Below are 24,812 nucleotides of genomic sequence, written 5' to 3'. Positions count from 1 at the left end.
ATTTCATATCCCACCACTGCCACCATGTGGGCAAGTCGGGGTCAGGCAATGAACAACTTTATTCGAAGAATAAACGGGATATAATACAAAGTAGTGCCACAGTGGGTCATGCGCAGTTCATACATATAAGCGTGACGTTGCACTTATTCAGCCTTGCTACAGTGACATGTCGTTTATTGAAGACAGTAAGCCTGCTCCTTAGATGCATATTCGAATGTACTACCATGAACTTCGGTCGAAGTACTGGCGCCCGGAATTTTACACCGATGCATCTAAGTCACATGCCGGCGCTTCTTATGCAGCAGTTGGTCCGTCCTTTTCGGACTTTGGCATTCTGCATGCGCAAACAAGTATGTTTACGGCTGAAGCCTCTGCAATATTATCTCCTGTGAAACACATAAAACAATTAAAACTAGGAAAGTCAATTATATTTACCGACTCCCTAAGCGTTGTGAAGGCATTAGTATCGTTAAAGAAGCAGAACAATCCTGTAATTATTTATCTTTATGCACTCTTATGTGTTGTTTATGCATGCAATCAACGTGTCATTATATGCTGGATGCCCGGGCACATACGGCTGCCCATTCATACGGCTGCCCATGGCTACGGTGTACTCGTTCTCAGAGCCCATTACTTCTGGCGTTCAGCTCTCCCAGGAATCGAGCTAATCCGAGCCTGTAAAGGCACGTCGTCCAAAAATGCGCGATACACCAGATGACTCATCTTGTTCAGCTGGTCGTGGGAGCGGCTTCTTGCTTATCCTTAACGAAATGACTGTCACGAAAATGGCAAAAAGCGTAAAAAATAGCATATCAGCGAGAGGCCCTGAGAACCAGTGAGCCCTGGGCACTGCTTTTTTTAATAAAAGAGAGTATTTTTCAACTAGGTCAAGTTTATGTTCATTAGTTTTAGTATAAAGATGCAGAACTGTTAGGTGACAAACAATAGCAAGGCCATTATTGTATGAGCTAGAACATGGACCGCAGCAGCAATATTTCTGGCGCACTTCAAAGAAAAATCAGCTTGCAATTCACGTATAGCATTCTCAAACAGTGTTGTTTCCTTTAGATTACATCAAGTTCACTCCGCCGCAACGAAACGCAGGCTTGGTGGGTCCAAGGAATCTAGCACACGTCACCAAGACACGCCTGTCGCTGCTCCTGGCCAAATCAGCTCCGATACTCAGCCGCACTGGGTCTACTCGCGCTCCGCGGAGCGAAACCACACGTTGGCTGGCCCAGCAATATTTCGTGGGCTAGTGCACTTCTTTCCACAGGACCGAGCGTTTTCGTTGGTGACACGTACATTCCATGAAACAAGCTTCCTTATGCGCTGGCCTTGGCACGGATAGTCTTTGGAGGACCCGAACTAGGCTTTGCGCAGGAATGCAGGTAAATTTTTGTGCAGCGCTCACAAATTGACAAGGACAAGCAGAAACACTTAGGACAGGCGGTAACTTTCAACTGGCGTTTATTCGGCAATGGCTTGACGAATTTCATTATTTATTGAGCACGTATACCAGCGTCAGGTAGAAGCCAGTATTGGGCTTTACATTGGACTATGCGCCAAGAAGACAGCAACGCTTCCAGTGGTTCATCACGTGTTCAAAGATTGCAGATTGTTTTCTTTCTTAATGTTTTTTCACATTAAACGTCATTTGAGAGTCAGCGCCTGAACCGCTGAACTGCCTAGACGGGAAGTTATCTCATATCAAGACATCGTGAAGTTGGCGATGAATGCCCAAGCAAGCCTTCTTTATTGTCCAAAACAGAACTACATTATCTTTCACGTGTGCAGTAGGTTTTAATTTGGCGGCAGGACATCTATATCTGAATTTCATCTTTTGTTGGCTTGTTTCTTCGTTTCGTGCGTTCCTTCTTGCTGACATGCTTCTTTATGCGTGGCGTCAGCCCACCAGCCCACCAAGCATCAGCATAAATATTAGTTTGGCTTTCAATAAGGGCAGTTGGAAGTCCGCGCCTCTCCTCTTGTGTGTTTTGAGGCCTAGCCGTTACGCGCTGGTCTTAATAATGCAGAACAATCTCGCCCAGAGCCACATCTTACGGAAAGGGGAGGTTTGGAACTGTATTGCAATAGCAAATATGCGGACACTGACGGCGAAATATCGCCGTAGTCGTGAATTTCTTTATAATGCCAAGGTCACTAAACGAAGTTACAGTTTCGGCCAACAGGCGAAGCATTGATTGCGGTAGCAAATTATTAGACATCTAACCGAGGTAAGGTTATTCATTTTATAAGCTGCACAAACTGCTGAGAACATTCGCTTAACAATTACATAAAAAAGCACGTTATCAAGTCCACTCAGGTGAACAGAAACACATCTCAGTCAATAACCATGAACACTCGCTGTCAGAGTACTCGCTCGCATGATGAAAGCCGCAGCAGCGGCGAGTGGATTCCCCTCCGTGCTGCCTCTCGCTTCGACGCCAGCAAGGCGCGTCAAAACACAGCGCGCACAAAACCATCAGCCTTCGAACCCTCAGAAGATCAACTCCAAGACACGTGAAGCCGCGCTCAACCACCGCAGCTGCAGTAGAAGACAAGATGCGCACTAACCTGCTCCCTAACCTCCCCCTCCTAGCCCGCGCACTTCTCCCCGCTCCCACCCCTTGCGCGCGTGAGAAGACGGCGTGCACCCACCCAGCCTTCCTCCCTTGCAAGCGCGAGAATACAGTGCTGCATTAAGCCACTATCCTTCTGGGCTCGCTCTCGCAAGCTTTCGCTCACACGTACAGCATACGGCGCATGGAGGAAGGAAAAAAACAGGAGGGGCCGTGACGTCACCCTTTGTGAAGCTAATATACAAGTGAAGCCGGAAGTTGGTGTTGCTCTGCCATCATGTCAGACCAGTTCATCTCTCTTGTTTACATTTCTCGTGAAACCACGCCGCACTGCGCGCAACGGGCTGCTCGGATGCACGCGTCCCCATGCAATACTAAACAAAAGGATGCAATCGCGATGTCTCATCGCATTACCGTTGCCGAAGTCAAGTGGAAAGAAGTTCATAATGAACTTCGCAAATGGGGCCGTGAGGTCGAACCGGCGGCTTTTATCGGCTTTTCTGAAAATAAACGCGTTTATCAGCCCAGCCAACAGAAACGTTCGCATCAACTGCAGGTACCGGCCGCTGCCCAGTCCTTGCGTGTTATTTTGTTTTTTTTTTTTGAATAGTCACTTTTATCGCTCCCTTCTATTTGCTTTTCTGGGCTTGGACTACCTGGGGCTCTCAAACAGATTTGCGAGCTAGACGTCTGGCGATACGAAAAAAATGTACGCATACTCACTACAATGCAAGAATGCACTGGCGACACGTTTGACACACCAAGGTATTTGCGATCCATATTGAGTTTATGAGGACACACACGTGTTCTCGCTGCTACTTGAAGAATTGTGCGTTATTGAACAAATTTTGGGCGACTGCGCATTACTACGGCAGCGCACCGGCGAGGAGGAAGAATGTCATTTCTGACTCCGCGTTTCGATTCATTGACTGCAGCCTGAAGTGCCTTCTTCCCATGGTAAGTGAAGCTTGAAGGAAAAAGCCAGTCACAAAAGTCAAAGGACAAGAAGAGCTGTTCACACCACAACGACTGGGTTCGCACCACCCAGTCGTTCTGGTGTGAACAGCTCTTCTTGTCCTTTGTACTTTGTGACTGGTTTCTTTCCTACATGTACCAACGGGCCCAGATGTCAACGCTTCTGCAAAGCGAAGCTTCACGCAACCAAATTTTTGTGATAGCTGGCGCACGGTGCAAAACAGCACGCACGTAGACATAGCCTACGTGCAACCATGGGCCAGGCGTTTGATGTGTCCGCAGGCGTACGATCTGTTGAGCCTTGCTCACTCTTGCATTGCATCCGCTAACCTTCACTTCCCTGCGCTTCTTGCACGCACAGATAAGATACGCCTGCAGTAAGGAGGATTCGTTCTTTAAGTCAAAGCAGCCGCTTCTTTCCCATCTTCCCGGCTGAAGCGTCGACTGACCGGCGCACGGTGCCAAGGGCAGCAAAATGCAAATCTCCTGCGTAACGCTCTGTCAGCACGTGTATTGTGGTACATCTGTGCAAGTGAATGTGTACCTCGAACGTGCTCAGCTTAAAAGATTTCGTGCTGTCGCGAGTACTGAAAGAACCATGCAAGAGTTGAGCAACATGTATTTTAATATTCACAAACATACGTTGTTACTGAACACGAATATTCTAAAACCAGGACAATGCGTTCTTGCATAACGTACGTTCTAGGTTCCGCAAATGCACCATGCGCTGTCAAAAGCAGAAATCACTGATCTGCAAGGAATTCATTGTACAGATGCCGAAACGCTTCGGTTTCGGCCTGGAATGGGACGTTAAGATGATTCCGCCCAAACGGGCAAAATTTCTCGTCCCTTTCCATTGACATGGCGCGGTACATTGAATACAGCGGTGCATGCGCATTAATTTCACGAGCTTTAGTTCATTCTGTCCCACCGTGCCACGACTACCACCGGGACAGCACGGTCTAGATAACACATCGCTACAAAACACGGAGACTAACGCAAACTAGCCCACACCACACCTTTGCCGCGGTACGAAACCTACAGAGCAACCCGTGTCAGCGGAGAGAACCATAACAAAGCCACCGTTGCGGCCTGAAAGTATGGCCGCTACAGCAAAAGAAAAAACAATCAAAAAGAGGAAAACTTACCACGTCCACACTCCTCCACACTTTTCTCCTAGAGCGCGGTGGAGGTATGGCCTCACCTCAGTTTTTTTCCTTCCTCTATAATACAGCGCCTGGCCGTGATGCTATCGCAGTTGGACTTTACACGGAACATCACGGCAACGACGATAGCTAGAGTACGCCTGGATTAACCATGGAATTATTTTCGCAATAATATGAGTGGCCCGCGGGCCGTATGTTGCGAATGCGAGGGCAACCGTGCGAGTGTTAGCAGTTAAGAATGGTTCGGTGCGCGCCGTCCTCCCGCGCGCGCCATGTTCGAGATCATGTGATCGAGCTAAGGGAGGATAGCGCGTTACTCTTCGAACCTAGCTGTCGGTGCACGTGCCTGAGCTTTCGCTTGAGGGCTGCGCCGCCCACGCGCCATATTGATGTAATCTGCTGTGGTTGTCAAAGCGAAGGCCAACCGCGATGACGAGCGGCTTGATGCGACATGTGCCCCTGGCCGCCTGGTGTGGAATGCTGCGTAATCTAAACGCGGTGAAGTGAGCGCAAGCACAAAGTGTTCGCTTCCTTCTGCCGGCACGGCTCTTCGCCTAGCGTCGTCATAATGACTGCTTGCAGTCATCGAATGAGGTCTGTTCATGCTTGTATTCTTGCGCGTAACATCATGCTTGTTTATAGTTAGTAAGCGAATGTCTAGTGCAATTTGCGTGGTCAATAAAACTACCAAACTTGCCTTCTTTGTTATTATTTCTTTAAAATTAATTCTTTATTATCGCTATGTACATCGCCTTTTGGGCTAACCTGACTGTTTTTTAATGTTCGCGGAGATATCTGGGGTGAAATGCGTAGCTGTTGCAATTAACTCTTCAGCACTGCCTTAAGTACAGGCACGGTAACTGTTGACAGTAATAACAATGCACTTCAGGGAACACTTTCAGGACGTCTTTCACACGAGTGGGGCTACGCACTGCACTTTTATTGAAGTCCTGAAAACTTTGTTAATCGGCTTTATGTGGTCATTTGCGACCGCTTCGTGAACACTATGTCAGTTTTGTTTTTGATTCCTATCTGTTCCTCTTCTTACCAGATTTCTGTGTTTTTGTTGACATTGCACTCGTACATTCTTTATTGCCTGGACGACTGAGTCTTCTGTTCCAAATGTTGATTGCGATGTCATGAATTTTGACATTTGTTTGTGCGTCGCAATATTTTTCCTGACTCCAGCTATCTATCTCGGCGCCATCCATGCAGTTCTTTAGATGTTCCGCATGGACAATAAGTTTGTTCTTCTAAGATATATATACACTGACAAAAATACAGGTGGAAGACACATTTGCTAGAAACATGCCATTTGTTATGGGTGGTCAACATGTAATCAGTACACAGTGACACGCCTCTTTGATTATCATTTTTCCTAGAACCGGAGAACAAATGTGGAATGTGATTGCCCGGCGCAAGACGTACACACACGTATCAGAACATTCTTGATTGTAGTAGTCGATTCTATCTGTTGCGTATGTTGTCGCCCCACCATGAATAATCGGAGTGTGTGTGCGCGACGCGAGTAGCGTTGTACTTTTTGCATGATATGCGAGCACTATATTAAGGTGGAACCTACAACGTGTCATATATAAATAGTCCACGCGTCGGCCCTATAGATTAGATTTCGACGATTGAGGCATGTGCTCGTCACTGTAGTTTTGCCCGAGTGCAATAAATAGTTTGTCTTGCGACCCGTCGTTCCGCCACATTCTAATTCTTCGCCGTCACGAAGCCTTGACACAAGCATCTCATTTCTTCTCTCCTGAAGCGTAATAACCTCCTTGCAGGCTCATATTGAAGGTGCTCATACCGAAAGCTAGAGGAGCATTTACAGCACGAGAGACCGCGAAGGTGAGTCTTGACGTCGAGATTATTATTATTATTATTATTATTATTATTATTATTATTATTATTAATATTATTATTATTATCTTCCATTTAAGTTTTACATTTGTCCATGGTATGGGTGTTTGTTTATTTGACATAATCTGGTTGCCTTGACCTGCATTTCTATATAAACGCGAAAAATGTTCACTGTTCATTGGAATAATCTGCAATACATTTTTTTGCACAATGTTTTGTCGGCAGTAAGGTAATGCCTGTACATACTCTCACCTCATCGCTATTGCTGACGCTGCCGCGTCCAGTAACACAAGCCATTGAGGTTTCGATAGGTCCGCTTACCCTGTATTTCTTGTAATCATGTATAAATAAAGGGAATTAATAATAATAATAATAATAATATTATTATTATTATTATTATTATTATTATTATTATTATTATTATTATTAGGCCTAAACACTACAACAATATTTGAGGAAGAGCTAGCGTATGTACTCGCGCTAATAACGGGAATTGGCATTAGCCGAGTGAACAGATACAGAAGCCGTGAGCAGGCGTCGCTAAAGCCCCTTAAACTTCGTAAAGTAGTGCCACGCTTTGAAGAATGCCGCCTCCTCCTCGCGCGCTCTGGCTGAGGCCGACGCCGCGTCGCTATTAGCCCTCGCGCCGTGTATGAGCGCCATTTTTGGTCGAGAAGCGCCTACGGAGTGGCGAGGAGCGCATGTTGGCGCCGTTGCGATGTTCGAGCAGTGTAGGCGGCGCCACGGTCGAGGAGGGAGCGTGAAAGAGAGAAACGAGGAGGCGTGAAGGCGGAGGAGGAGAGTGTCACTACATTACGAAGTTTAAGGGGCTTTAGGCGTCGCCACTCCACCACTTACCGGTTTACGTATCTTGCTCCTACAAAGTAAGGACTCTTGCTCAAGCAACTACAGGCCGTCCAGAGGGCCCGCGATGTTGCAGAGAGTCACCACCTCCTGGTCCCATTGCGGGCGGGGCCACCAACTTGATTGGCGAGCCTTGGACTCCCCCGATTCATGTTCCTCAGGACATTTCAATAAAGTTCTTGTCAATTGTCACTTGCTCAAGCAACAGTCTCGAACCAGTGCTGTACTTTAGATGCCTTCTATAGCGCATTCTGGAGGGGGCTGCCAGAGTCTCTACATAAAGTGAAAATTCAAGTCGACATTAGTCTAGGTAGCAAATGTTGCCGCACTGCTGTCCAAGACACTGTTACACTCAGAACAGCAGCCGGAAAAAATACCAAAAAGAAACACAAGTTAGGAATCACGTGGGATGCTCCGAGCCTCGTGCGCGGCCAAATCCTTGTCGCAAGAAAATGCTGAAAGTGAGTGTTCTCACAGCCCGAAAAAGATAGCAAATTCGGAAAGTTGGAAGGCAACACTGACAACCAAGCATGCATGAATGCGAATATGAAATTTGCGAAATAGAGGACGTCCCGTATTTTCTTGATCAATTATTTGTTTTCGTACCCTATGATCATAATTAATTGCTATATATCGCTTCATTCCGCAGATAGACTCAAAGCTCCACTTTGACGAATTTCAGTTTTATAAATAATATATGCGAGCTCCGTGGATATTGCTTAATGCAGAGGCTTCATCTCATCTGTAGGCATTATGTGCTCGAACACTTTTACTCATTAAGAAGAATGAGGTAATATTTGGCAATCAATATGTAATTATCTGACGACATGAAAACAACTAGTTGCTGTTGCTGCATTGAAGTCGTTTAACACTCCAGGCATGTGCAGTGGGTAGCAATCATGAGACGAGCTCTAGTTTCGACATCATTATCGCCCGAATTGGCGGCGCCATTCCAGTTGACACTCAACAGCGCTAATGGGATCACCTAATGGGATCAGCGCTAATGGATCACTAATGGGATCAACTTTTTACTCAACTTCGAAGCTTGTTTGCTGAGAAACTCGTAGGGGTTTCCTGTGTAGCTTCGCGTTACGACTGCGGCGACTCCAGCCACTGTTGTGATGTGTTTGGCGGCGTAGTCTGCTGTGCTGCGCACCATCCACCAGCTGCGCCTCGTGTGCCAGCAGCTGGGCCAGCGCATGGTGCGCGAGGGACGACTGCCCAGCGCCGACCTGCTGTTCTTCTTCACCTTCGAGGAGATTGGCCTGCTGCTCAACTCCAGGGCCCCAGGGCTCGTCTTTCGGTGAGTCGCTTTTAAACGAACGTGGACGGCATATTCGCCAGGCTATTCCGGCTGCGGGATCACGTGCACCCTTGTAACCTTTACAATCTATACGACATGCATAATTTCCTCATACAGGAATCATGGTCGTCAGTGATCAACACACTGAGCAAACTGCGATTAGAGCAATGATAGGAGAAAAACAACATCGGCATTCTCGCAGTCCCCTTCTCTGCGGTGTTTGTTTTGTAGGTCGATTTAAAAATTAAATTAAGGGCTTTTACTTGCGAGAACTACGATCTGATTATGAAACACGCCGTAGTGGGGACTCAGCAATAATTTTCCACGCCTGAAGTTCTTTAACGTGCACCTGAATCTAACTACACTGGTGATTTTGCAAATCGGTCCCATCGAAATGCGGCCGCCGGGCCGCCATTCGATCCCGCGACCTCAACAGCAAGGAAACACCAATGCCACTAAGCAACCACGGCGGATGAATGTAGGTCGATGTTTCAATAACAAGCCCAAATAAACACTCTCGTTCATCAATCATGTTCGCATTTGCCTTCAAGAACATTGCCAGCTGAGTAGTTTTTTTGGTCTGGAGCATTATCATATTCTATTTCTGAGAGGAAAGGAGCACCAACAGCCTTCCATGGAGGAAATACACACGTCATTAAGGATAATTGTTATGTGACGCAATTAGACTTCTCATCGTTGCGCTAGAAAAGATTCCAAACAGCACATCTTTTGCCCGTCTTTTTGACGCCATGCGCTTTTAAGATGATGATGATGGTCATTATTATTATGATGATGATGAGTTTAATGGACATAAGCTATGATGACCATAGAGCTGTCTTGCTGGCGCCACAGTGAACTCCGTCGATGTCTGACGACGAAGTGAGGCATTCAACCACTTCAGTAATTGTTTTCAAGATGAGAGCGCAATCCTCGCCCTTTGTACACGGAATGCCTTTTATTTCAACATTATTTAACCGGCTGTATTGCTCCATGTCAGCAATTCGCCTGACGAGTGCTTAATTCTCGGCCCTAAAATCTTCGTTTGAATTTACCTGCCCCTAGTCGTCCGCACTTTATCGTACTGGTCACTCATGTAACGCACACTGTCAGCCATAGACATGAGGTTACCCAGACTCTGCTCAACAACTTGTTTTGCAGTTTTAGAAGCAAGGCCTTCAACAAGGTTATCGAGTTTATTATTAAGCACTGATTCAAGTAGCTCAAGTTTTTTAGCCAGTTCAGCTTTTGAAATCTTGTTATATTGCAATAAATAAGTCAAGGAAACACCAGCGAGCAGCAGCCGCAGATGTAGAGGTGCCAGGATTGCAGATTCTTGGGCTAGTTGGTTCGTTGAATCAACTGAAATCATAGCGCTGGATCTTGACACGGACATGAAAGACAGGACGTGCACTAACTATGAAATAAAATGAAATGAAATTAAATCAAAGTTTATTTCCATCTTGTAAGGTACAAATGGGGGGTGGTGGAAAAAGAAACTGGCCATTGGACAGCTTGACGAGTCCACCATCCCTCATTTGGGCAGAGGCAACATCGCATTCTTCCATTCATTCAAATTATACACATGTATACCGTACATACATAATATTGCACATCATATACGTTACTCAAAAGTCACGAAGAGCATCAATGGAAAAATACACATAGAATGGTCACACAAGTATTACAAAGCAATCACATAAATCAGCCGGAGCTCATTGAGAGACGAAGAGAAAAGATTGAAACTAACCGCAGTGTAATAATTTAGGAGTGTGGGTAATGTATACCTCAGGCACTGTTTCCCATAGCTTGACTGTGGTGTAGGTACTATCCAGTCTTCGAATTGTGTTGTTGTATATTTTGGTGCTCTAGTTTGAAATTGGGCAAGTTTATGCAGATTAAGAATATTCTTATAGACTTCCGCCTTATAGACGTGACTTAATCGATATTTGTGCAAATTATAAGCTGGAATTACACCGGTGTTCATGAACAAAGCTAGTGTCGATGCAGTGTAGGAAGCATTATATTGCTACGGAACAGCCGCCACAGTGAGACTGCACTGAGGAGGAAGAAGACGACGTGGGCCCCGCTTGATATAGCGTCACCATTTTTGCCTTCCGTTAGCTTCTCTGTAAATAAATTGTATATAGTATTGGGCTCCAGCTACACGTGACATTAATTTGGTGGAGGTGGACGTTCCCCGTACCCGTCATGGAGCTTCGCAGCGGTCACAACGGCGACAGTGCAACTTCGAGCTTCGGCTTCAGCCGGCGGCACTTCATCTACGCAACCGTGTCCGCCCCCCCCACCCCACCCTCGTGATCCTAGTGTTTTCAACGGAGTCGGCAGTCCTGAGCACCAGTCACAGGTGGGATCCGACTATTATGCTTGCGAACGTTCTTTTCTACCTCGACGGAGCTCCACTTGCATGGTTCCAGACTCACGAAGAGGAGATCTCGAGCTGGGATCTCTTCAAAGAGAAGCTCCGCGACCTCTTGGCAATCCGTTCGGTCGCCAAGTCAATGCCAAGAAAGCCCTTGCCACACGTGTACAGACGTCGACCGAGTCCTACGTGTCGTGCATTCTCGACGTCTTGGCCCTTTGTGCCAAGGCTGACACGACCATGTCTGAGGACGATAAGGCTAATCACGTCCTCAAAGGCATTGCTGACGACGCCTTCAATTTACTGGTGTTTACGAACGTCACCAGCATCGATGCGATCCTCAAGGAGTGCCGCCGTTTCGAGCATGCTAAAAGCCGCCGGGTATCCCAACACATCACGCGACTTCCCAACAAAGCTGCTACGTCATCCTGCCACGACCTCTTCAACCAGCCGTCACGATGTGACAACTTGACCCGCATCATTCGTCGTGAGGTCGAAGCGGCACAACCGGCGGCCCCTTCATTCACGTCACCTGATCATTCTCCGGTGACAATCTCCTTCATCTAGGCCGTCGTCCGTCAAGAGCTCTCGAACGTTGGCCTGCAATCCATTCGTCCCATACGCTCGGAACCTTTCTCCACGCACGTCCCCACCACGTTCTTCTTACTCCTCTTACGGACAGCGCAACCCCTCCAATTGGCGAACCGTGGACGATAAGCCGATCTGCTTTAACAGCCGACGCATTGGACATGTCGCTCGCTACTGCCGCAGCCGCTGGACTTCTCCGATACTCTATTCTCCTGATTACCACCCTCGTCCCTCTTGCGCGTCCTTTTCCTTCGCCCCTCCAATGCCCGCTCCACCATCTGACCCTGCGACACCTTTGACACGACCGCGCTACTCCCGCTCGCCTTCTCCCTCCCGTCATCAATCTCGTTCGCCCCCGTCACGCCGTGCTCCTTCTCCGACCTACTCGCCGCACCCCCGACCGGAAAACTAGACAGTGCAGCTTCTGGAGGTGAAGCTGCAAAGACGACATTGGCTCAAAATCCTCGCGTCACCATACCCACGAACACGTATCTTTTGGACGTTCTCGTCGACAATGTTCCTGTGTGCGCGTTGATTGACACCGGGGCGCATGTGTCCATTATGAGTGCTGCTCTTCGCCGTCGGCTCAAGAAAGTTCTGACGCCCGCCCCGAACGAATTTGTACAAGTCGCTGACGGAGGGACTGTCGCTATTGTTGGGATGTGCTCTGCCCGACTCACCATTGCTGAGAGACACACCGTCATCCTCTTCACCGTCATCGAGCATTGCCCTCACGAACTCATTCTCGGTCTGGAGTTCCTTGCCAATCATTCGGCCGTCATTGACTGTTCGGCCGGCTCACTTCGCATTGACTTGCTTCTTCTTGCCGACCCTGTGGACCCGCCTCCAAGCCGTTTGAGCTGCATGGATTTTGTTCGCCTACCGCCTCAATCTGTGGCGCACGTCGACCTGTTGTCCTCATCAGCTGTACCTGACGATAATTACGTGGTCGCACCAATTCCGGCAGCTATACTTACACATGTTTTTACCGTGCCGCACACTGTGCTGACAATTACTGGCAACCGCACCTGCCTTCCCCTTGTCAATTTCGCGCTAACCGCGCAAGTTCTGCCTCAGGGGATTTCATTGGCTATAATCAGCGCTTTACAGGATGATGAGATCGAGCCATTCACAGTGGAAGATCGTCACAGCTCAGCCCATATATGGACGTCATCACACGGTACTGACGTCGACACTGAGAAAATGGTTTCCTCTTACCTTACACCTGTTCAAGCTGAAGCCCTTTGCCGTGTTCTTGACGGCTATCGCGGTATTTTTTACTCTGACAATCGACCCTTAGGTCAAACGTCCGTCGTGACCCATCGCATAAACACTGGCGATGCGAACACTATTCACCGACGTCCATATCGTGTTTCTGCATCCGAACGAGCTGTTATCCAACAGGAAGTCAAAAAGATGCTTGCAAAGGACATTATCGAGCTTTCCTGTAGTCCCTGGGCTTTTCCCATCGTACTTGTCAAAAAGCAGATGCAACGTGGCGTTTTTGTGTAGATTATCGCCACCTGAACAAAGTCACAAAAAAGGACGTCTACCCTTTGCCACGTATTGATGACGCTCTAGACTGCTTGTACGGTGCGACCTATTTTTCTTCTATCGACTTACGGTCTGGCTAGTGGAAGATATCCGTCGACGAGATGGACCGAGAGAAGACTGCATTTATTACCCCTGACGGCCTTTATCAGTTCAAGGTGATGCGTTTCGGTCTCTGTAACGCGCCCGCCACCTTCGAACGAATGATAGACTCTTTGCTTCAGGGGTTCAAGTGGTCCACCTGTTTGTGATATCTGGACGACGTCATATTTTATTCGCCCACATTTGACACGCATCTATACCGTCTTTCAGCGATTCTTGACGTGTTCCGCCGTGCCGGTCTCCAGTTGAATTCGTTAAAATGTCACTTCGCTCGCCGCCAAATCACCGTGCTTGGACACCTCGTGGACGCCAGAGGCGTGCGACCTGATCCGGACAAAATTCGCGCCGTTACGAACTTTCCTGTTCCGAAGTCTACTAAGGACGTTCGTAGTTTCGTAGGGCTGTGCTCTTATTTCAGACGCTTAGTGAAGGATTTTGCGACCATCACACATCCTCTTACCGACCTCTTGAAGAAAGACGCCCCATTTTCTTGGAGACCTGACCATGCCGCATCTTTTTCGCAGCTCACTACTCTCCTTACCACGCCTCCAATTCTGGCCCACTTTGACCCGTCTGGCTCAACGGAAGTTCGAACTGATGCCAGTGGTCACGGCATAGGAGCGGTGTTAGCACAACGCCAGCGTGGACATGATTGCGTTATAGCCTATGCCAGCTGACTTCTATCACCCGCTGAGCGCAATTATTCAATCACAGAGCGCGAGTGCCTCGCTCTTGTGTGGGCTGTTGCGAAGTTTCGTCCGTACTTGTACGGACACCTCTTCTGTGTCATCACTGATCACCACGCGCTCTGCTGGCTATCCTCGCTCAAGGACCCCACGGGACGACTCGCTCGCTGGGCGTTACGCCTGCAAGAATATGCCTTCTCCGTGGTATATATGACGGGACGCTTGCACCACGATGCCCATTGTTTGTCCCGCTACACCGTCGACGAACCGACTGATGCGGACGCCATCGCTTGCGTTTTCTCTGTGTCCCAGTTGCTTGAAATCGGCAACGAGCAACGCCGCGATCCTTCATTACGAGCCCTCATCGACCATCTGGAGTCAACGCCTGGCGACGCCTCTCTCCGGATGTTTCTCCTTAAGGAGGGGACATTATACCGCCGCAATCTCGATCCACACGGCCTTGACCTTCTGCTCGTAATTCCTTCACAACTGCGTTCGACGGCCCTCCAACAACTTCACGACGCTCCCTTGGCTGGACACTTGGGCGTCTCGCGCACATACGACCGTGTACGCCGTCGATTCTTCTGGCTGGGTCTCGCCCGCTCCGTGCGGCGCTACGTTGCCGCTTGTGAGCCCTGTCAGCGCCGGAAGAAGCCCTCCACACCTCCAGCTGGATGTCTCCAGCCGATCGACATCCCACCGGAAACCTTTTTACGTGTTGGTCTAGACCTTCTTGGACCGTTTCCTCTCTCGGGCTCCGGAAATAAATGGGTCGCCGTAGCAACTGATTATGCTACGCGGTACGCAATCACCAGAGCCCTTCCGACAAGTTGTGCTACATACGTTGCTGACATTCTGCTCTATGACATCACTTTAGTGCACGGTGCTCCGCGTCAATTACTCACTGACCGCGGCCGCAGCTTTCTGTCGGCAGTCGTCGAGGACATCCTCCGCTCCTGCTCGACAAAGCACAAGTTCAGCACGTCCTACCACCCACAGACCAACGGCCTCACGGAGCGCCTCAACCGAACCATCACCGACATGCTTTCAAAGTACGTTGCGACCGACCACCACGACTGGGATCTTCACATACCATATGTGACGTTCGCGTATTTATTCATCGCGTCACGACACTGCCGGCTATTCACCATTCTATCTCCTATATGGCCGAGAACCCGCGTTGACCTTGGACACTTTGTTGCCCTCGGCCACACGTTCAACCACTGAATACGCCCGCGACGCGATCGCACACGCCTACCACGCGCGCCAGCTCGCCCGCACCCGTCTCGAGGCCTCACAGGAGCATCAGAGACGCCTCTATGATTGCCACCATCGCGGCGTGCACTTTACTCCGGGTTCTCTGGTGCTTCTCTGGTCACTCATTCGACGTGTGGGCCTTTCCGAAAAGCTGCTGTCGCGCTACACTGGCGCATACCGTGTGGTGCGACAAGTGACCGATGTCACGTATGAAGTCATCCCCGCCGACCTGTCAGCGTCATCGTCGGCTGCAAGTGACATCGTTCACGTGGCGAGACTAAAGCCATACCAGACAGCTTTCACCGCGGATGTGTAGATTAAGCACCGGGACGGTGCTTCTACTGCCGGGGGTGATGCTACGGAACAACCACCACAGTGAGGCTGCACTGAGGAGGAAGAAGACGACGGGGGCCCCGCTTGATATAGCGTCGCCAATTTGGCCTTCCGTTAGCTTCTCTGTAAATATATTCTATATAGTATTGAGCTCCAGCTACCCGTAACAATATGTATGTCCGAGACATTTTTTTCTGTAGTAAGTGAATATGCTCTAGATTGTTGGATTTTGTGTTTCCCCACACTAACTGATAATAGTTCAAGTGTGAAGAAAAAAGTGAATTTTATAGCAAGAGTTTGATGCGTGATAGTTAGCATGAGAGTTAGCGCACGTCCTGTCGTCTTTCATGTCCGTGTCAACGTCCAGCGCTATGACTTCAATTGATATAGATGCAGGAAATAGGAAGAAAATAACGTAAAAGATGAACCTGCGATGGAAACGGCAAACATTTAAAAGACATCCTTATTCCTGCAACTGCTGCTCAGAACCAATCTCGGAAGTGAATTGCGGTCATTGAGGACGCGTAGTGCTTTGGCGCACGCGAAGTGCACGAGCTGTGCGCCGCGAACATCACGGAACGGGCCCTCATAACGCATGCTTGAAGTCGTCGGCAAGTACAGAATTGCTCGGCAGTAACGGCAGAAGCATTGACGCAGCCCGTCCAAAAATGAATCGAATGGTTGTTGAGGCGCGGTGTAAATGCCGAAAATAGTGCTTGCCCGGGTATCTTTGTGCGAAGCTCTTTCACATATGTGGACACATGTAGAGGGAAAAGATCGAACCCAGGAGCGTATGCCAGCAACGTGATCCGCGGATTTTCCAGGGCATGAAAGGTATTGGATGAGCGAGCCATGTTTAAAATCCGGTGATCATGCGTGTACGGCTAAGACATAATGGCAAAGGTGAAGTCGCCTCTGACCATGTACTAAACAAGCAGTTTGGTCGCGTCGTGGGTGTTAGCCAGATTTGCCTGCGGGAATGTGGGGGCATTCGCATTATCCATGGTTGATTGCGGTACCCGGTCCCAACGGGTACTCCAGGCAATTGATGGCACACCCGCGACTGCATACACGAGAATCCAAGTGCGCTCCTAGAGGGTAACTAGTCAACAGCCTGTAAATACACACAAGCATCGGTGAGGAGGCAGCGCGGACCACATAGTAAGGAAACAGCCAAGAAATAGGATATAAGTCTTCGCAGCCGGTATGCACGCGTTGGAATGTGAATGAACAGAACGGTGTAACAAAAAGAAGGTCAAAAAGGAACCAATCATAGTGTTGTGAGGTAAGGGTGTAGACGAGCCGTATGTAAAAATGCTGGAAGATATCTATAGCGGCTCCACAGCTACCGTAGTCTTCCATAAAGAAAGCAACAAAATCCCGATAAAGAAAGGCGTCAAGCAGGGAGATATGGTCTCTCCAATGCTATTCACAGCGTGTTTACAGGAGGTATTCAGAGACCTGGATTGGGAAGAATTGGCGATAAGTATGAATGGAGAGTACCTTAGTAACTTGCGATTCGCTGATGATATTTCCTTGCTTAGTAACTCAGGGGACCAATTGCACTGCATGCTCACTGACCTGGAGAGGCAAAGCAGAAGAGTGGGCCTAAAAATTATTCTGCAGATAACTAAAGTAATGTTTAACAGTCTCGCAAGAGAACAGCAGTTTACGATTTGTAGCGAGGCACTGGAAGTGGTAAGGGAATACGTTACTTAGCGCAGGTAGTGATCGCGGATCCCGATCATGAGACTGAAATAATCAGAAGAGTAATAATGGGCTGGGGTGTGTTTGGCAGGCATTCTCAGATCATGAAGAGCAGGTTGCCGTTATTCGTCAAGAGAAAAGTGTATAATAGCTGTGTCTTGCCAGTACTCACCTACGGGACAGAAACCTGGAGGCTTACGAAAAGGGTTCTACTTAAATTGAGGACGACGCAACGAGCTATGCGAAGCAGAATGATAGGTGTAACGTTCAGGGATAAGAAAAGAGCAGATTTGGTGAGGGAACAAACGCGAGGTAATGATACCTTAGTTGAAATCAAGAAAAAGAAATGGGCATGGGCAGGACACCTAATGAGGAGGGAAGATAACCGATGGTCATTAAGAGTTACGGACTGGATTCCAAGGGAAGGGAAGCGTAGCAGAGAGCGGCAGAAAGTTAGGTGGGCGGATGAGAATAAGAAGTTTGCAGGGACGACATGGCCACGATTAGTTTATGACCGGGGTAGTTAGAGAAGTATGGGAGAGGCCTTTGCCCTGCAGTGGCGTAACCAGGCTGATGATGATGATGATGAAAGGTCGGCACGAAATAGGGTGGATGACAACTCCGGACGAATAAGTGAGAACGGCGCGCACGGGATGAGGAACAGCGAGCGACGATCTCGAGCGGGCACCGTCGGCGCACGCCAGCAGACTCGTGAGCGCGCGTAAACGCCAACTCCGCCCGCTACTACCACCGCGCCGAGTGCACCGCGCGAATACCCAGATGCGATTTTAGTGGATCCAGTTATATTCAGGTCTTGCCCGCGTAGCGGCAATCCTCTTACCCAAAAGCGGACATAGCTTGCCTCCCCATCGGTTGAGAGCTCTATCTTCCCGCTTTCTGGCACTCATTGCAGCAGACTGCCGCATGCGTACACTGCTCTGCGCAGCCAAATGTTGGCCTGCGCAGCGCGGGCAGGCCAACATGCCGTGCTTTGTTAGCGCTACTCTGGCGTCATCAGGTAGCCATCATCGCCGGAGAGCCCACCTTGCGCAGCACTTCACTTTTCTTACGAGGAGTAAGCAGTGCTAAAGAACAGGAAGAAAATATGGACACAGATCACAGCGCTGACTTACAACCCAAGTGTCCTTGTTCTTTCAATATGCATATACATACTCCACCGCTATCTCAAAAACGAAATGCAACAGAATTCAGCATGCCCAGAGGCAATGAATGGCAATCAATGAGATAGGAAGGCTATCTCGTTCGGAAGGAAAGAAATGCAGGGGAGGCTACACATGCTTCGCCGCTAATTTGATGTGAGAAGCTTCGGAAATAAGCCATGCGCGATCATTGCGGCATTTGGTTGTTAGTCAGCGCTGTGGTCTGTGTGCTTCTCTTCATCCTTTTGGTTAGCGCGGTTTACTGCTCGTAATAATGAACCAACCAGCCCAAATGCCTACTCTTCTTTAGCGCTTTTCTTCTCACGCTTTCGCCATACCTTCCTTTTCCGCTTTCTGCCTCATGGTTCCGCTGCACCCCCTTCCTCCGCTTTCGACCTCGGGCTTTCTTCGCTGCAGGCCTGTTTCATCCCCCGCTGCGGTCGCATCTTTCGCTGTGCTCGTTCGCTCGGTTACGAGAACACCGCAGGAACGGCCGCCTAAGAGCTGCACTCTAAAAAGAGGAATACAATATGCGGAATAACTGCCGCAGGACCCGATGAAATCCTAAAACAGCTAATCAAAAAGCTCGATCCAAAAAGCAAGTTCTGATGGCTAATGCCGCTGAGCGAGGGATTAAAGCGAAGGAAATTCCGGTTGGATGGCGTGAAAGCAAGATGAAGCTCATCTACAAAGGCAAAAGGGAAAAGTATAGGACAAGCTGGTACGTGTCAGTTACAGTCACATCGGTGATTTATAGAATGGCAATGCAAGCCTTGAATTACAACTGTCGAAATGGGTGGGAAAAATAGATGCACTGGGGGAACTAGAGAATGGGTTCGGACCAGGCAGACGCTTGAAGGATATATTTGTACAAAGTCGGCGCATAGAGATTTCAGTAGCGTGGAAAAGACCTCTAAGTATAGCATTTCTACATAATAAGGGAGCCTACGACAACTTAGACAGGGAGTTATCGCATCTTGTAAAGCACGAAGGCATCGATGAGGACTTCGTGGATCTGCGTAGGGTGGTGTACAGGTCCTTGCAGCATTCTGAAGAAGAAGCTCAGCACGACGACCAGGAGGACGATCGTAAGAGCTCGTTCGTGGTTGTGGCTATTCTGCCATCTTGGCTGTGACTTCCTTACATATATTCTATAAATCTAATTTTGCCTACTCCTCATCTACGTAACATTATGACAATATAGAGACAACCAAGTACAAATAGCATGAAATAGGTGCAAATTGAGCAATGATTCAACCAGGGTATCCTGTGTCTTCATTGTTGTTCACGCTTTATGTTACAGGCCAACAAAGGCGACTGGAAAACAGTGAATTATGGTTCAATTTATTGCACGTCCGTAAAGAACAAATCGTGCAATCGAAGGTCCCTGGACTGTTGTGTGCAAATGACACAGTGCTACTAGCGGACAATGAAAGAGATTTACACACACTTGCAAATATGTGTGGCAACGCAGCGACAAATGCAGGTGTTAAGTTTAGCACAGAGAAATCCGGAATTATGTTCTCTAACGAAGAGATGTGTAAGTATGTGGTGTTGATTCAACAGCAAGTCATACCTATAACCAAGCTATATCAATACGTCGGCATGTAAATAAACGAAAGAAAGACTTAATCAAGCACCCATCAAATTCATCTGAAAATAAAGGGGAAGTGGAATGCAGCAATAATGAAACAGCACTCTGTGGCAACTATAAATGTGAATTTACATAATTCATCGGATTTACGTGCCAGAACCACGATCTGATTATGAGGCATGCCATAGTTGGGTTTCCGGATTAATTTAGACCACCTGGGGTTGTTTAACTTGCACCCAAATCTAAGCACACGAGTTTTTTAGCATTTTATCTCCACTGAAATTCGGTCGCCATGGCCGGGAATGGATTCTGTGATCTCGTGTTTAGGAGCGCAACAGCAAAACCAATAAGCAACGCGGCGGGTAAATACGAGGTGACGCGTAGAATCTGCAATGGATGAATGGTGGCAGCGCTAACGTTCGCTAATGGCATTCTGTGCTCAAAACCGGATATATTGTCGGGGCTAGAAGTTAACCAACGATCGGTAGGCTAGCTGGCTTTGGGAGCCTACGGCAAAACCACAAATCAGGCAATGCAGGGTGATATCGCTTGGGCTTCGTTTGAAGTCAAAGAAACGCAGAGCGAACTTAGTTGTGCAGGAAGACTCAGGAACACCGATCAAAATACATGGGTGGCTAAAGTGCGCAAGTATCTGTACCTGAAAAGCGTGGACACAGAATGGAGGAAGAGGTCAAGAAAGTCGGCAGCCAAATACAGGGCAATTGAAGGTGTCAATAAACAACCAGAAGTCATAAGAATGAATGTGAGAGAAACAAAGTGAATTGGATGCTAATAATGGAAACAAAAAAGACTGTGGAGATTTAAAAGAATCAGAAAAAAGGAAATTAGATAGGAAAATATAAAGCATAGTATAAAGGACAATGCCTTGCTATTTGAGGCTAGACCACGCTGCCTAAGACAAAAACAAACCGAAGCAAATATTCGCAACTAGATGAGGTATACGTATGCCGCAGCAAAAACCCGGAGACCACAGAACACATATTAAGGGAATGCAAAAAGATTCACCCAGTAAGAGCTGTAGGTAACGTAGACCACCCAAAAGCATTTGGTGTTAAAGTGGGCGGAAGGACCAATCGGTCAGAAGTCGAGATAGGCGAGGTAACTTTAGAGCATTGGTTTACAAAAAGCAGGGAAGAGATTGATATGGCCGGATCCGTTACAAGCATAGGTAGCGGTACAAGGTAAGTAGAGAAGTTTTGAGGAAGAGAAGAAAGAATAAAGAGACGCGTACAAAAATGCTAGAATGAAAAACACGTGTAGCATACTTGAGAAACTCAAGCAGGCTACGAGCAAAACGTGGACGAGATGCAAGCAGGAGCCAACGTTTCGGTGAGTGGACTTGTGTCTATATATATGTATATATATATATATATATATACACATACATACATATATATAGGTACGGTTCTTCGAAAGGTGGGAGAGGGTAAGGCGAATGGGCGGGGTAACGTCCGAGGGCGCGTCAGCAGCCCTGGTTTTGAAGCGAAAAGACAGATGATTTTCTACTGAACGTCGGTGGAGGAATGTGAGGTAGCGCTTTGTATCAATCAGTTGATGTGCCACTGTAAGTTTCTCTTTCCGTGGAAGGGGCCTAGAACACGGCAGTATATTGTGCTCCGCTGGAGGTCAGTGAACTATCGTCTCTCTTAGCGAGAGAATAGGTGTAACGGCAGAAAGTGCTGCTCGTGAAAATAACGAATGAATAAATATATAGTAACATAACTAAAGGAATGAATGTAAGAAAAGGGAGGTGGGGAGATTGCAATATTATTGACAACGTCATAACAAATAAACTAAGACCGCTAATGAAAAACAACAGTGTGGTTTCCTATAGTTTGAAATTTCGCATAGCGAATAGACTCTGAAGCTCCATTTGAAACGCTTATGCCTATTGGTTGCAATGTGTTGAACTTATGGATGAGGTATTATTCTTTGTATTTTCTGTCTCGCGCAAAACGGAAATTTGATTGTAGGAGGCATAGTTTAGGTTCAGCGGTTGGATGAAATGCTCGGCGACAGGCTTGGGAAGCTATTTAGCTGTGCCCACTCGATGTCCTTTTGGCTTGATGCTCATTGATTGTCCCCTTTCATCAATGTATTGTTACTTAAAGAACGGACATTCAAGGATATAAATTACATCTAAACTATAAGCTTGTTTTCACTTCTTGTGTACAGCTATTTGCGGTACTTTTAATTTAGGTGATACTTTGTCACTACTCGTGCAATGTGCTTATCAATCTCGCTGTCGGCGCCCTCGGGAACAACAGCGCCGCGTGTCTCGATATTGCCGCTTCGCTCACGAGTCACTTGTGCTAATCTTCTTCCGGTGGGACCTTACACATACCAGATAGCTTCGCAAATGAGGCCCGCGCGACCATGCACTTCGTCCACATCACAGATAGCTTTCAAGATATGGATACCCGCGTGCCGCGTCGTACACCGCAACGGCCGGAGTAGAACGCCCCCCACCTCCCCCCGTCAGTGCCCTCCCCCCGGGGACTGGTGCGCGACGGTAGACGGCGCGCTTCATCCCCGCTATTTAGGCTCATTAATGCACCAGGACCAAAAAGTAAAGAAGCTCTGGTGAAAGCAGTGAAAAAAAAAATTTAAACATCGACGAACACCAGACAGTTGGCGACAAAGTAGAATTAATTTAATTTGTAAATGTAAGGGGGAGAAAGCTAGAATTCACTCGTATAGACCGTTGACCATTGCACCGGTAATATACAGGTTAGTAATGCAGGCAATCAAATTACAGGTGCAAACATGGGCAGAGAATAATGGCATTTTGGGAGAACTTCAGAATGGCTTCAGAATAGCTCCGTGTTTGGATGATAACTTACTTGCTCTTACTCAGTGAACTGAAATAACACGCGTAGAAAGCAGACCGTTATATGTGGCATTTAACACATTGCATGAGCGCATGGCAACGTAGACCCCAACATTTTGTGGGATATTCTGGAAGGGGAACCTTTAGGCGACGATTGTCTACAGCAGGGTGCGAGAACGTGCTTGTTGGTATTTCACGCTGAAGTGACTAGCGCAAGAGTGGAGACGGGGCACAAAAAGGGCTCGTCCTTGTCGCCTTTTTGTGCCCCGTGTCCACTCTTTCGCTAGTCATTTCAGATTGTCTCCAGCTTTTTAGAGAGATTTACCTAGAAAATACCGTTTGCGTAGGATGGGAAGGGATGAGGAGTGAGGAAAATGTTGATATAAACAAGGAACAAGGGTGCCTTTATCCCCACTGCTGTTTGATGCGCATTTTGAGGATGGAGAGGGCGCTAGGAGGAAGTAATATCGGGTTTATTATATCGTACAGTAGGCGGGTACAGCAGTAGAGCAGCACCTTCCAGGTTTATTTTATGCGGATGACATTGTGTTGCTAGCTAACAAGCAAAGTGATTTGTAACGCCTGCCTAATATCTGTGCACAGGAAGGCAACAATTTACGTTTGAAATTTAGTGTTAGAAAATCAGGTGTTATGGTATTCAATGAAAACAGTGAACAGACAGTGGCGATACAGGGCCAGGAAATACCTCGGGCAACAGAATATACATACCTTGGTATCTGGATAAACGAAGGCACTAGATCTATGGAAACACAGGAAAAAACAATAACAGTGAAGGGGAAGAGAAATGCAGCCATAATGAAGCACAGAGCGCTATGGGGATACAATAGGTACGAGATGCTGCAAGGTATGTGGAAAGCTGTAATGGTTCTAGGACTTACTTTTCGAAATACGGTTGTTTGCTTTAAACTTGGGGTACAATCAGGACGCGATGGGAACCAAAGGTCAGGGAGTCGCCTCGCATTGGGCGCTCAGGGGAGGACTACAAATGAAGCTGCGCACGATGATGTGGGCTGGACTACTTTTGAAGTGGGGTAAGCTTGCAGTAAAACTGAGTATGAAGAACTACTGAGGAATATGGAAGAAATTTAATGGGCTGGGAGAGTGTTGAGGTACCTGTAGAGGAAAAACATTGATTCACATTGGAGGAAAAGAACTAGGAAGCTTACCAGCAAGTATGAGGCCTTTAGTGTGGGCAACACAGCAAGAAAGAACGTCAAGCGAAAAGTCAGAGAGGCTGAAATAATCTTATGGGTGGCGGCAATGGAAAGGAAACCTACCACGGGTAACTGGTCAAGAGGAAAAAAAGAAATCGGGAAAGGAACAATTTATGATAATTCTAAAGGAAGTTCAATGCTTTTCGAAACGAGATAGTATTTCTTCGAACACGCACCTATAAAGCGAGATATAAGATGGAAGAAGGAGCATGTGCTTGCTGCGGTAAAGCTAGGGAAACTATGGAGCATGTTTTATTAGAATGTGAACACGTCTACCGAGCGGTCGACTTAGGCACCACTGGCCTCCTTGGAGCCCTTGGGTTCAGCGAGAGCAGTGAAAAAGTAAGCATGTCCGCAATAGGGATTAGTCAGAGGGGATTGCAGGATTGGTGTATGAAAAGTAAGGAAACGACAAAAAACGGAGACATACAAAAGCACAGTTCGAAATAGGGAAGCAGAAAATTTGGTTGTGGGAGTTTGTAGTATTTTTTTGTATTGTTTGACCTAGGTAGGACATTAGCCAGTATAATAGCAAGAACTTGGTGGCGCAACCCACCGCCCCGTTCCAAAAGGAACGCTCATATCATCCATCCATCCATCCATGCGTCT

The 24,812-nt window shown here is 47.7% G+C and overlaps 1 long non-coding RNA gene across 1 annotated transcript in view; it reads left to right on the top strand.

Moving 5' to 3' along the window:
* Positions 1-8,626: 8,626 nt before the first annotated feature.
* LOC129386680 (uncharacterized) overlaps positions 8,627-24,812 on the top strand; it is a 93,250-nt gene continuing 77,064 nt past the window's right edge. Inside the window, exon 1 of the long non-coding RNA XR_008613978.2 lies at positions 8,627-8,759. This is a non-coding gene — a long non-coding RNA (uncharacterized lncRNA). The remainder of the gene's footprint in view (positions 8,760-24,812) is intronic.

The sequence above is a fragment of the Dermacentor andersoni genome, chromosome 4 (genome assembly GCF_023375885.2).
Source record: "Dermacentor andersoni chromosome 4, qqDerAnde1_hic_scaffold, whole genome shotgun sequence".
NCBI lineage: Eukaryota > Metazoa > Arthropoda > Arachnida > Ixodida > Ixodidae > Dermacentor > Dermacentor andersoni.
The sequence above is the reverse complement of the archived record's forward strand: the minus strand, read 5'-3'. Positions and strand labels throughout refer to the sequence as shown.